Genomic DNA, 12,347 nt, shown 5'->3' with positions numbered 1-12,347 from the left:
TTTCCAGATGAGTTGCTGCATTAAAACCCTGCAGTATCAGGCAAAAGTACTGTGGCACCTGGAAAACCATGTGTAACAACCAGTTTCATCAGAAACTAGAATTTATTTATTTATTGTATTTATATACTGCCCCATAGCTGAAGCTCTCTGGGTGGTTTACAGTAACTAAAAACATTAAAAACAAATATACAAATTTAAAACACATCTTTTAAAAACAATTTAAAATGTATCCAGTGAAGCAGATTGTCCATGAAAGTTTATATTACAAGAAACAGTTACTCAGAGGTGCATAGCAGTGTTTGCTATTTTACCTATACTCATTCATTTCATAAAGAAAGGCAAAAAAGATACTGTGTAAATTAAAATAAAATTAAAAATCTCTCTTGGGCAATAATTCAGTCTCCCATCCCAAGCGTGCAAACTTGGCAGTAAGAGCTACAACAGAGTTCAGTCTAAGTTGCTTCTGATGCTGATCTATAAGAGTGACAGGGAACATTTTAAAATGGCCTTAGTAGAGTTTTGTATGTAAGAATATTTGATAAATAACTAGGTTTTTGTATTCAAGCTAGCGCTGTTAAGCATTTGCACTGAATAATGGTTTTAGCATTTAGGAACCTTTTTATGGCATAGGCTGGTGTTGGCACTGTAACCTTCTGATTGTTTAATATGTAATTCATGTATAGCAGTGTTGTAAGAAAGGAGAGAATTAAAAATATCCTTTGTGTAGCAGCCAAATGCATGTGTGTGTTTGAGGTGTCAACAAAAGATACACCGGGTTCAATGGATTTTTCAAAGGACTCATGGAAGTAATAGGCTTGAGGAGCGAGGACACTTTTACACATGTGGTGGTAAGTATGCCTTTAATAGGTTGAAAAGAATGTAAAAAAAATGATGATTGCCCTAGCAGTACCTCCAGGTCTCAGCAGTACCTCTAGGACTACTTGCATATTTCTGTTTGTATGCTACCTTATCCAGAAGATTCAGGACAAGTAGCCGCATGTGTTCAGAAATACATGGCTGGAGGTGATCATCTTAGATGTATTGAGGCTGAGCCATTTTAGGCTTTATTACTAAGCCTAAAATATGAACAATGTTCAAGAGAATAAAGGGTGGCACTGAAAATCTGTGAGCACTGACATAACGTGCCTCTGATGTCCTGCCCTTCTTATGCCATCATTGAAAACTGGTTGGTCTTGTTTCAGTTCCTTCTTCCCCCACACCTTTTTTTTAAAAAAGATAGATGACAAATGAGTGTCGTCACTTTGCATTCCCTTGCCTGTAAAAATGTTTAATCGTTTGTTTCCCTTCCCCTGAAATGTAGGAAAGTTTGATTGCCAACAGACTGTTAATATATTGCACAGCTTAGAGACATTTTTGCCCGGCTGTTTCCTGGTAGCCTTAATGTTCAGGGCATTGTTTTAAATCATTGAATGGTTTTTACACAGATTTTTCCGGATGGTTTTTTCCTCTGGATTGCGAGCAAGCATGGGAAGGGAAATCTCTGTCTGAGGGGAGGAACTGCTTGCCTCTGTCATGTAGCGTATTGGCCTGTTTGCCTGTAGAGAAGCCCATACTCTTGCTCCAGGTTCATTTGTTTCCTGGAGGTCCAGTAGAAATTGTAATGAAAAGTATACATCTCACCTCTTCCCCTTTTTGCGTGGTTAAGAATCATCCTGTTCTAGATGGGAGAAAAAAATTGATGAGATAGGCAGAATGATGCCAGTTTTTTTCCCTTAGCAGAAGATAAACTCCAGTGATTTTCCACTTATAGTGTCCGCTGAGACTGAGCTGTCTCTCCTGCCTATCTTGTGTCAAAACTCACATGACAAGAAGGGGCACTTTAATTCTCTCCTACTGAGGGGGGCTGAGGTTAAGGGCCTTGGGTTTGCAGGGCTTTGCATGCAGCAGGTCCCAGGTTCAATCCCTGATGGGATTTCCAGGTAAGGATGAAATAGACCCCTGTCTCAAACCCTAGAGAGCTGCTGCTGGTCAGTGTAGACAGGACTGTGCTAGATGCACCACTGGTCTGACTTAGTATAAGGTAACTTCCTATTTTGTGTTAAAGGCTGGACTTGTCTGATAAAAAAAAATGTGACTGAATGCAACTCTCTTATGGAGCAAAGATACCCCTTTTAAAGTATTTTATTTTGTTTATTTTATTATTTGTTATTTATATACCACCTTTCCTCCAAGGAACTCAAAGTGGTGGTACATGGCTCTCCCCCTCTGCATTTCATCCTCACAACAACCCTATGAAGTAGGTTATAGTTCCTTCACTTTCTTTGAATGTGGTGGTAGTATATTAAAAAGGATTTTCTTTTTAAAGGAAAAAGAAACAGCTCTTCACATTTACCTTGAAAATGGCAAGTGGGAAAGCCAGCTTTTCTCTCTCGAAAGGAACATTGGTTCACAGCTGCAGAGAACAACAAAACAAATTAACAGGGCAAACAGTCCTTGTGCCAGAAAACATTCAGGAATGTATAAATATGTCAAGGCTGCAGTATCAGCCGTGAACTGGAAAATGCAGCTGGTAACGTATGCCAGGTGTCACTAAGGATTGCTGTTGCAAAATGCATCGCCACCGCTGTTCCAATACAGCTCCATTGGGCTTGAGGCAGAGTGTGCTTTTGTGGGAGAAAAATTAAAATGTTTCATTGCAAAAAGTGCGTAGCAAATGAGGCCCATAAATCATTACTCCCCCTGCATGCACGTCCCTTTTTCAGCAAGACAAAATATTATGTTAGCAATCAAGAAAGTGGAATGGGGCCTAGTTTTGATTAAGTGAATTCCTGTTGGAAAGAGCCTCTTGATTTATGATATCATAAAATAACAACCATATAACCTTTGTAGCCAGTTATGGACTGCTTGAAAGTTTTTGGAGGAAACACAAACCTTAAAGATAATTCAGAAATGTATCCGTAGCCTGCTGTAGAAGAATAGTCTTCTAGGAAGCTAGTTTTTTGTAAAGATTCTGTCATCATTTCTGTTGGCCACCAAAGCATTTCACTGTAACTCATGAGTGGATGGTGGGTGGACGTTGCCACCAGCTGCCAATCTGGTCTCTCGGCAGCAGTGTTACTACTGTATGCTGGGACTGTGTGGAAGTGAGGCAGACGGCTGTGAGGTTTGGGCAATGTGGGCACACTGTCTCTAGGCAATCTGCTGCTTCTGCCAGTGCTCCCTCCGTGTTCCCTCATCTTGCTGCCACTGTGCCCCTCCCCACACCATCCTGGTACATGGTTGGGATACTGCTGCTAGTGGAGGAGAGGTCCCCGGCAGTGCCCATATCTCTCTACCAGCTGCATCTGTCATACCATCTCTCAGCTCTGGACATAGTCCAAAATTACATGGAGCAGAAAGCTTAAGTTAAACAGGGCTGGGTCTCATCAGTGCCTGGATAGTATAGAGCCATCCTATCAGGTATATTTCCTTGAGCTCCATCATAAAGAAAAGCAGAATATAAATGCAGATAAACATGTCTGTTTCTTTGGATGGTCCATGGTTAACAAGGTGTTTAAAATACCTGCTTGAATTGTTACACTTACAAACAATATTTATTTGTTTTTATTAGATACCTTACCTGCCTTTCACCACAAGGTCCCAGGGTGGGTTGCAACAATAAAATATACAATTGTAAAACAAATAAACAAGTGTAAAAACAAAAACAATTTTGCATATAAAAACTGTAAAAAAATGTTCCAGTGCAGATGCAGACTAGGATAAGGACCTCCACTTAAAAGGCTTGTTGGAAGAGGAAGGTCTTGAAAAGGAGCTGAAAAGACAACAGAGATGGCGCCTCTCTAACATTTAAGGAGAGAAAATTCCAAAGGGTAGGTGCCAACACACTAAATACCTGATTCCAACATTGTATGGAACAGACCTGATACCTGCAGGAGGCCCTCCACTGCAGATGACAGAGATCAGTTGGGTATAGAAGGGATGAAATTATGTTTTATGTATCAGGTTTGCATAATGTACCCATTGAAATTGTAATGTGTGCATGACAAGATGTGTGATAAAATGTCTTTGTCTGTGTGCCATTTATACCATGGCCATTTGACCTGTAGTTCTTCCTAATCCAGAGGTGGTCCTCCAGATGTTGTTGGACTACAACTCCCAACATCCTTGAGCTTGAACTGATGAGAGTTGGAAGTCCAACAACATCTGGAAGGCCAGAGGTTAGTCACTAATGGGTATATTGTCCCATGTGGAGACTTGACAATTGAATTACACCTTTCATAGAATCTACTTCCTTTTTCATTAAGGTGCTTCAAAACCAGGTTGATCACGTCTTCCCCAAAAGAGGAGCCTTTTTGATATGGCCATATCACAGGGAACATGTTTCTTTGAATGAAGATGGTTGATTAGGTCGTTGTGACTGCTTCCCTAAGGGCAATGTGTTTTTGAAGAATAAAATTCATAGAACAAAGAATTATTTTGCACTGGTGTGTGTGTGTGTGTGTGTGTGTGTGTGTGTGTGTTTGGAGACATGAAAGTTAAAATAATTACTTACAGCCCACCCCATCCTAGAACTCAAGACAAGTTGTATTCAGCTAAATCATATGGAGAGCAATCCCATTGATTTTAGTGGGTCTGTTCTACGCAGATACAATCTGATATATTAATATTTTTGTACAGTGTATATATTTTGTAACCTAGAGACTTCCTAGTTTATGGACACCTCAAATGTTGCTGAGTTTTGTGTCCATGTGGGTTTGTGCCACCTTGACTGCTTCATTTCTGTGGGCACCCTATTGCCAACTACTGATCTCGCAGTTGGAGGGAACTTCTGTTTGATAACATTTTTCTAGGTAAGTCTGTTGTAAGCAAATTGTACTCGCCTTGTAATATCGTTTTAGTTGGAATGCCATTCATGTTTTTTTAATGTGTAATCCTGTATTTTGTCTTTCTAAATAAACTTTGTTTTTATTTAACAGTCCTTTGCGTCACCCTTGGTGGTTAGAATTCTTGGCACTCATCAGGCCTTGCCAGACCTTTGAATCACAGTACGCTTGTTATAGTACAAAGAAGAGAGATGTAGTGGGTTGCAACACCAGCTAGGCTAAGGTGTGTACAGAGCTGTGTCTCCTAAACTCTTGACAAGTATGTGGCAACTATCCAGGGTGAGGTGTCAGCATGAAAACCAATCAATCTCGTTTTAAGAAGGTTAAGATTCATTTGAGATTGGCTCAGAGAGTGATAAGCATCTGGGGTTGTCCATATAGTCTTTGGACCTAGAATATGAGGAGCAGCAAGACCCAGAAACAGGATTCATAATTTTTAAGGGACCTTAGTGGCCTGATCTGCAATGTTTTCTTTGGAGTGTTATAGGATTTCTATTTTTCCCTGTTTGTTGATTTAATTAAAGGGTGGGAAACAGCAGGAGATAATTGCTGGTTCTAACATTACTTGAATCTGAGAACCTTTTCTAATTTTTCATGTTTTATGCTGCATATTGGTACATTCATGTATTTAATCCTCTGAACTATTTTCATTTTGTTTTGGCTGGTTCTCTCTCTCTGTAAAGTTGGATTCAGGTTAAATCCCAGTTGACATGACATTAGGAGTTTTTTTAAAAGGATTTTAATACGTATCCACATATAGTGAGATAATATATTTCTGTTTGCTAACTGGGTGTCTGTTCCACTAATGTTTAACATGGAAATAACGGATATATGGCAAGGGTGGGGAGCCTTTTTGGCTCCACAGGCCAGATCCATATCATATCCCACCATTGTGGATCAAATTTGGCAAATGGACAGGGCCTCCCATCTGTCGATCAACTGACATCCCAATGATCAGTTGATTAGGTGCTTTGAAGTCCTGAAGTTGGAACTTCAATGCACCACACAGAGTTGGCAAACAGCCTTGCTCAGGGCTTTAAAGTGCCTGAGATTTCAGCTTTACTATCCATCTGGAAATGGTAGTGATGGGCAATAGACCCAAAGCCTGCTTTCTGCAGGTATTAGCTGTGTGAGTTCCCACAGGGGGCCCACTTGTGCAGCTGATCCAGTAGGCTTTGGCTCTATACCCATCAGCTGATGACCAAACCCTGCTTCTCCTTGTGGTTGCATAATTAGGAGTGCACCCTAAAGCTCCTTCTTGTTCTTTGGCAGCTACATCTCTACCTTCCCCACATCTGACATCACAAGTGGCAGCAGGTGTGGGGCAATCGCCATGGTTTGGCCTGCGGGTTGAAGGGTCCTCTCTCCTGATCTATAGCAATCTGTACACACACACAGTTTTCAGCATTTGTCTTCACCTGGTAGGTTGGAACCTTTGGGTGGGCTGTGCCTGCACCTAAAGTTTTGTGTGAATCTCTGGAGGCATCACCACAGCATTGCACCTGGTTCCATTTCTGAGGAGTAGGTCTCATTTAGGAGCCATTCACTTCATTTTTTCACTCACTATCACAGGCGTCAAAAGCAAACCACAGCCATAAAAGTTGCTGCCAGATAACATTTGCTGTAAATTGCTGACATGTTACTTTAATCCTTTATTGACCAGGAAGTATTAATGTGGCTATCAAGAGCGTACTGCTTGACAAATGTCTCTTACTAATGCACAGTGTTTTGTCTTTGTTTGCCTCGCCAACAAATGTGATTATTGTGCATATTTTAAATCTAGAAGATTAGAGCATTTGATGAGTCAAGTAAGGCATTTAAAAATCATTCTGTTCTGTAAATGCCAATCCAGTATCAATGCCAGACTCTCTAAAGTAAATAATTCTAATGGCCAATAAAAGACCTTATTTAAACACTTTAACTACTTCATCAACCAATTAACAAATATTTAATGGCAGCTATCTAAGGCCACAATCCAGTACACACTTACCTGGGAGTAAGTCCCGTTGAATCCAATAGAGGTTACTTCTGAGTAGACATGTGTTGGATAGCAGCCTAAGTCTGTTTAGACGTTCATGAAACTCTGTAACCTGTCCATACTGATTTATCAAAGCCAAACAACAGATTTCTTGTTTTTTGGCATGCCGATTCAGTTGGAGAATCTGGTTGTGGGAGGTTCCAGAGGTGTAATTAACTCAGGACCTGGTGAAATATTTGCTCTCTGCAAGTTCATAAAGGTGTTTGGTGTTTGTGGAACCCATTATGTGAAATTATGCATGCACAGTTTGGAACCCCAAGTTATCCTTTTGCTTGGACATGCCAGGAATTATTGAACTAGAACTCTTTTGCATGCCCTCTATGTAGAGATGCCTGTTTCATAATTCAAGTGCCAAAATGCTCATGGGGGCTAGGCAGTTGCATTACATCACATCAATTTTACTTTGGTTGCTGATTGTTTCAGAATACAATTTGAAGTGCTCGTAGCAACATTTAAAGCCCCAGGCAGTCTTGGATCAGGTTAAGTGATTGCCTATATTAATATGAACCTGTCTGAGCCCTTGGAAGCCTTGCTCTCCAGCCCTTCACCAAGATCAATCTGGTTGGCAGGAATTGGGGACAGGGCCTTTTCAGTGGAGGCCTCACATGTTTGGAATACTTGCCCCTCCCTCTCTTTTGGCTTTTAAGCAGTCCTACAGACTTTTTTCTTCTGCTGAGCTTTTTTTAAAACTGATGATGATTTATGATTTTTTAAAATTAGATTCTTTACCTGCCCTTTACTAATGAGATCCCAGGGCAGGTTACAACAATTAAAAAAAATTAAAATCAGTTAAAGCAAATTGCAGCCAATAGAATAGAGTGGGTCCTAAAATATATATCTTGGGTGTCAAAGGCAAGGATAAAGAGGTGTGTCTTCTTATTTGCTGGCTCTTCATATGTAGCTTTAATCTGCTGATGTTCTGTTCTGTTTTATTTTGAACATTTTTATTGTAAGGCACCTCGTGAGGTTTTGCTATAAAAGGAGGGGTAGAAATATATTGAATAAATAAGGCATGAGCTCTACCATTGAGGTATGTGCCTTTCTGTTAAGGGTGCTGCTGCTTAAAGTTTAGCAGCCAGCTAATTGCATATATGGCTGAGTTTTTATTTTCTGTCTTAACAAAGAGCCTGGGGGTGCATCTTGGCTTGTTTGGCAGAGATTGGGTTTCACCTTCCTCTCTGTTCTTGATGGGGCAGAAGCCAGTGTCCCTATTTATGTGCTGCCTTGTTAGCTGTTTCAGTGTTTTCTGGAAGAGCCTTTGTACACACATCACAAAGGTACAGCAGCTGCTTCAAGACCTCTAAGCCAGAACACTTTTGAAGGATCCCCATGTTTTTGCTTTTTCAAAGGGTGCTGCAAATTCTTGATGCATCAGTAGAAATGGCTTCTTGGCCACCTGTTTTGCAGAGTGTCAGCTGAAGGCCTGAGACTAAGCCCAAACAAAGCACTTGTTCCCGCCTTCTGCTTTAGGGGTGAGCATTGCTCTCTCTTGGCTTTTTCTTTCACATTTTGAATATAGTGATTAACATCTTGCCATTCTGTGCAAAGTTTAGTTAAAGTCGCAGAAGGAGCCTACAGAAATCTGAATGTCAGATATCTTAATTGGTTAATAATAATGATTTAATTTCAGTGCATTGGACTTAGCTATTAACACTTGAGTTAATTGGTTGAGGATTACATGCAGTAAATTACCCGAAGAGTTTAATGGAGCCTGAATATTTGATCCTGGTCCATCCCTCTCATTCCCAAAGTTCACCATATCCATCTGGATGTTTGTGTGTTTTATTGCAACAACACTGGACTGCCTCTGTATTGGAGCCACGTGAAGTGAGGAGTTGTTTTGCCAAATGCCTAGCCCTGGTCAGGCACAAAGCAAATCAGTTTGAAATTTCAGGAGGCAATGAACACTTCTGGTGGTGAAGAAGTTAAATGGTTTATTAAGCAAAGCTGTGTACATTAAGCTGTCGTTTGTAAGTAGTGTATAAAGCACATGCCTGAGACATTTAGAAAGAGATATCATGCATAGGTGTTTATATGCTAAAGTTAGAGGCCTTCGAGCCAGGATAGATGCCAATGCTAGAGGCCGCCGAGCCAGGGTGGATGAGCTGGAGTGCTTAGTTTTAAAGGAGAGCGAGGTATTATACTGGGCATAATGGAAACCTAGTGGAATGGAAGGAATCAGTGGGATATGGTTAGTTTTGGATACAAACTCGACAGCAAGGACATGGGAGGACATGTTGGGGGTGGTGTCACTCTGTATGTCAAAGAGGGCATGGAGTCCCAAAAGTGGCAGATTACAGGATACCAGGCCCTAGGAGTAATTTAGTACTGAGAATGTACCATCCACATACACATCTGCCAACCCAAATGTCCGGGATGATCTTGAATTGGAGAATGAAATCAAGGAGGCATTTAAAGGAGGCAGTATTGCAGCAATGGTGACTTCCGTTACCCTCACATAGAGTGGGTAAATGCATGTTCTCTAGTCTTGACAAAGAAGTAAAATGTCTAGATACTGTAAATGACTCTGCCCTAGAACAATTGGTCATAGAACCAACCAAAGAGGAGACAATTCGGGACATAATCTTAAGTGGCACCCAGGAGCTAGTTATATGTGAGATATAAATTATGTAGAATTGATTGGGAACAGTGACCACAGTACTGTCAGATTCAACATATATGTAAGTGGATAATTGCCAAGAAAGTCCAACAGTTACATTTTTTACCCCAGAAGAGGAAATTTATAAAAAATGAGAGGATTGGCAAAAAGGAAGTTGGAACAGATAAGTCAAGAGGGTCCAATCTCTATTAAAACATAACAAGAGCCCTGCTGTGTCAGACCAAAGGTCCATGTAGTCCAGCATCCTGTTTTCACATTGGCCAACCAGATGCCAATGGCTGTGCTGGCTGGGGCTGACAGGAGTTGTAGTCCAAAACATCTGGAGAGCAGGGCACCCCGTTGGCAAACGCTGATCCAGAGGGTGCCTTAAGTTGATCTTGGAAATTGTGATAGGACCAAAGGAAAGCAGTGTCACCTTCCTAGGTTTGTAAGGACAGAGCAATTGAGGGCTTTGAAGTTGATTAGCCAGTTGATATGGATTAGGTGGCACTGTGGCCATTTAGGGAAAGGGGAAACAGAGAAGAACAATATGTACAGTGCCTTGCAAAAGTAATCAGACCCCTGACCAATGTTCTCATATTACTGAATTACAAATGGTACATTGTAATTTCATTCTGTCTGATATTTTATTTTGAAACACTGAAACTCAAAATCAATTATTGTAAGGTGACAGTGGTTTTATGTTGGGAAATGTTTGTAAGAAAGATAAAAAACTAAAACGTGTTGCTTGCACATTAATATTTGGTAGAGCCACCTTTCGCTGCAATAACAGGTTTACGCCTTTTGGGGTAGGTATGTACCAGCTTTGCACACAGTGTTGGAGGGATTTTGGCCGATTCTTCTTGGCAGATTCACTCCAGGTCGTTCAGGTTGGTTGGACGTCGCTTGTAGACTGTAATTTTAAAAAAGCACCACAGATTCTCAGTGGGATTGAGATCAGGACTTTGACTGGGCCACTGTAGGACACTCACCTTTTTTGTTCTTGAGCCATTGAAATGTTGCTTTGGCCTTGTGCTTGGGATCATTGTCCTGCTGAACAGTGAATTTCCTCCTGAACTTCAGTTTTGTAGTGGACTCAAGCAGGTTCTCTTGCAGTGTTTCCCTGTATTTTGCTCCATCCATTCTTCCTTTGATTTTTAACAAGATGCCCAGTCCCTGCTGATGAGAAGCATCCACACAGCATGATGCTGCCACCATCATACTTCACTGTAGGGATGGTGTGTCTTGAGGCATGGGTAGTGTTAGTTTGCACCACACATAGCGCTTTGAGGTTTGGTCAAAAAGTGCTATCTTGGTCTCATCTGACCACAAAACCTTTTCCCACATTGCAGCTGGGGCACTCTCATGCTTTCTGGAAAACTCCAGACGTGCTTTCAGACAGTACTTTTTGAGTAACGGCTTCTTTCTTGCCACCCTCCCATACAGGCCAGTGTTATGCAGAACTCTTGGTATGGTTGACTGGTGCACCATTACTCAACTCCCAGCCACCAAACTCTGTAGCTCATTCGAAGTGATGATTGGCCTCTCTGTGGCTTGTCTCACAAGTCTCCTTCTTGTTCAAGCGCTGAGTTTTGAGGGATGGCCTGTTCTTGGCAGTGCCTGGGTGATGTGATGCAGCTTCCACTTCCTGATCATTGATCCAGCTGTGCTCCTTGGGATATCCAAACACTTTGATGTTATTTTGTACCCTTTTCCTAATCTATGCATTCGTATTACATTATCTCTAACTTCTGTAGGATGCTCTTTGGTCTTCATTTTCCTTCAGATTCACAGCCTGACCTTCAGCAGTGGGGGTCTTTATCCTGACATTGTGACAGCAACTTTAATGGTTCATAAGTGGAGGCCAATGGTAAGGTAATTGTGTCCTTGATATAAACTGAGATCTTCCACAGCACAGGGTTGAATACTTACGCAAGCAACACGTTTTAGTTTTTTATGTTTCTTACAAACATTTCCCAACATAAAATCACTGTCACCTTACAATAATTGATTTTGAGTTTCAGTGTTTCAAAATAAAATATCATACAGAACGAAATTTTAATGTACCATTTGTAATTCAGCAATATGAGAGCATAGGTCAGGGGCCTGATTACTTTTGCAAGGCACAAATTTCAGTCCTCCTTCAAACAGTTTGTATCTCCGACAGTGCAAGAATGTCCCATGGAGCTAGCTTTATGAAAAACGGTTGTGATTTTGGCAGTTTTTGTGTTCACTTAGACAGCTGTAACAATCTGTACAAGGTTTGAGATAGACCCCTGGGTTGTGATGAATGTTACATTTTGTTTCTGCATTAGGTTTAAGCAATGAAAGTCTTTTGTGCATTTGCTGAAACAGGAACCGTCAGTCTAATTCCTTAGTGTTCTACAACATGTTGCTTTTGTTGTGTTCTCCTCCGATTGTTGCTTCTTTGTAAGTGTGGCTTAGTGAACAGGGGAGGGGGGAAGACAGAGAATGTGGAACAAAGCTGTGTTATATCTCTTTACCAGGTATGGAGAATTTCTGTCCTTTTCCCAGGGACATTCTTTTCTCTTGTAGCACAGAAAAAGCCACCCTCCCCCCATTGCAGGGGCCTTTTGTTGCTGAGTTACAGCACTACGAGGCCTTTATATTCTGATTCAAGGAGGGAGCCTGCAGCCATATATGTAGTCAGCTTTATATAATGTGCAAGCAGCTCAGATTTGCTCCTGTAAAGCAAAATGCAGTAATAAGTGGAACTTTGGCTACATGGATGGCTCTGAGGCATTCTTGCCCAATAAATGTGGCGCTAATTTACCCTTCCTGATTTATTTCCTTTAACCAACAGAATAAGCGGTGTCTTCATTATAGACTTAATGCTGTTAAGGCT

At 41.1% G+C, this 12,347-nt stretch overlaps 1 protein-coding gene across 9 annotated transcripts in view; it reads left to right on the top strand.

Moving 5' to 3' along the window:
* NCOA1 (nuclear receptor coactivator 1) overlaps positions 1-12,347 on the top strand; it is a 393,348-nt gene that overhangs the window by 127,564 nt on the left and 253,437 nt on the right. The window contains exon 1 of one of the 9 annotated variants that reach the window (XM_061625849.1): positions 3,703-3,830. The exons of 7 other annotated variants lie outside the window; for them this stretch is intronic. The gene's annotated coding sequence lies outside the window, so the exon portion shown is untranslated. Of the gene's footprint in view, positions 1-3,702; positions 3,831-4,997; positions 5,068-12,347 lie in introns of those variants that run through there. One more of the 9 variants, XM_061625850.1, reaches the window with a different exon arrangement.

Source organism: Rhineura floridana, chromosome 4, assembly GCF_030035675.1.
Source record: "Rhineura floridana isolate rRhiFlo1 chromosome 4, rRhiFlo1.hap2, whole genome shotgun sequence".
Lineage (NCBI taxonomy): Eukaryota > Metazoa > Chordata > Lepidosauria > Squamata > Rhineuridae > Rhineura > Rhineura floridana.
This window is presented reverse-complemented; position numbering and strand designations above follow the sequence as displayed.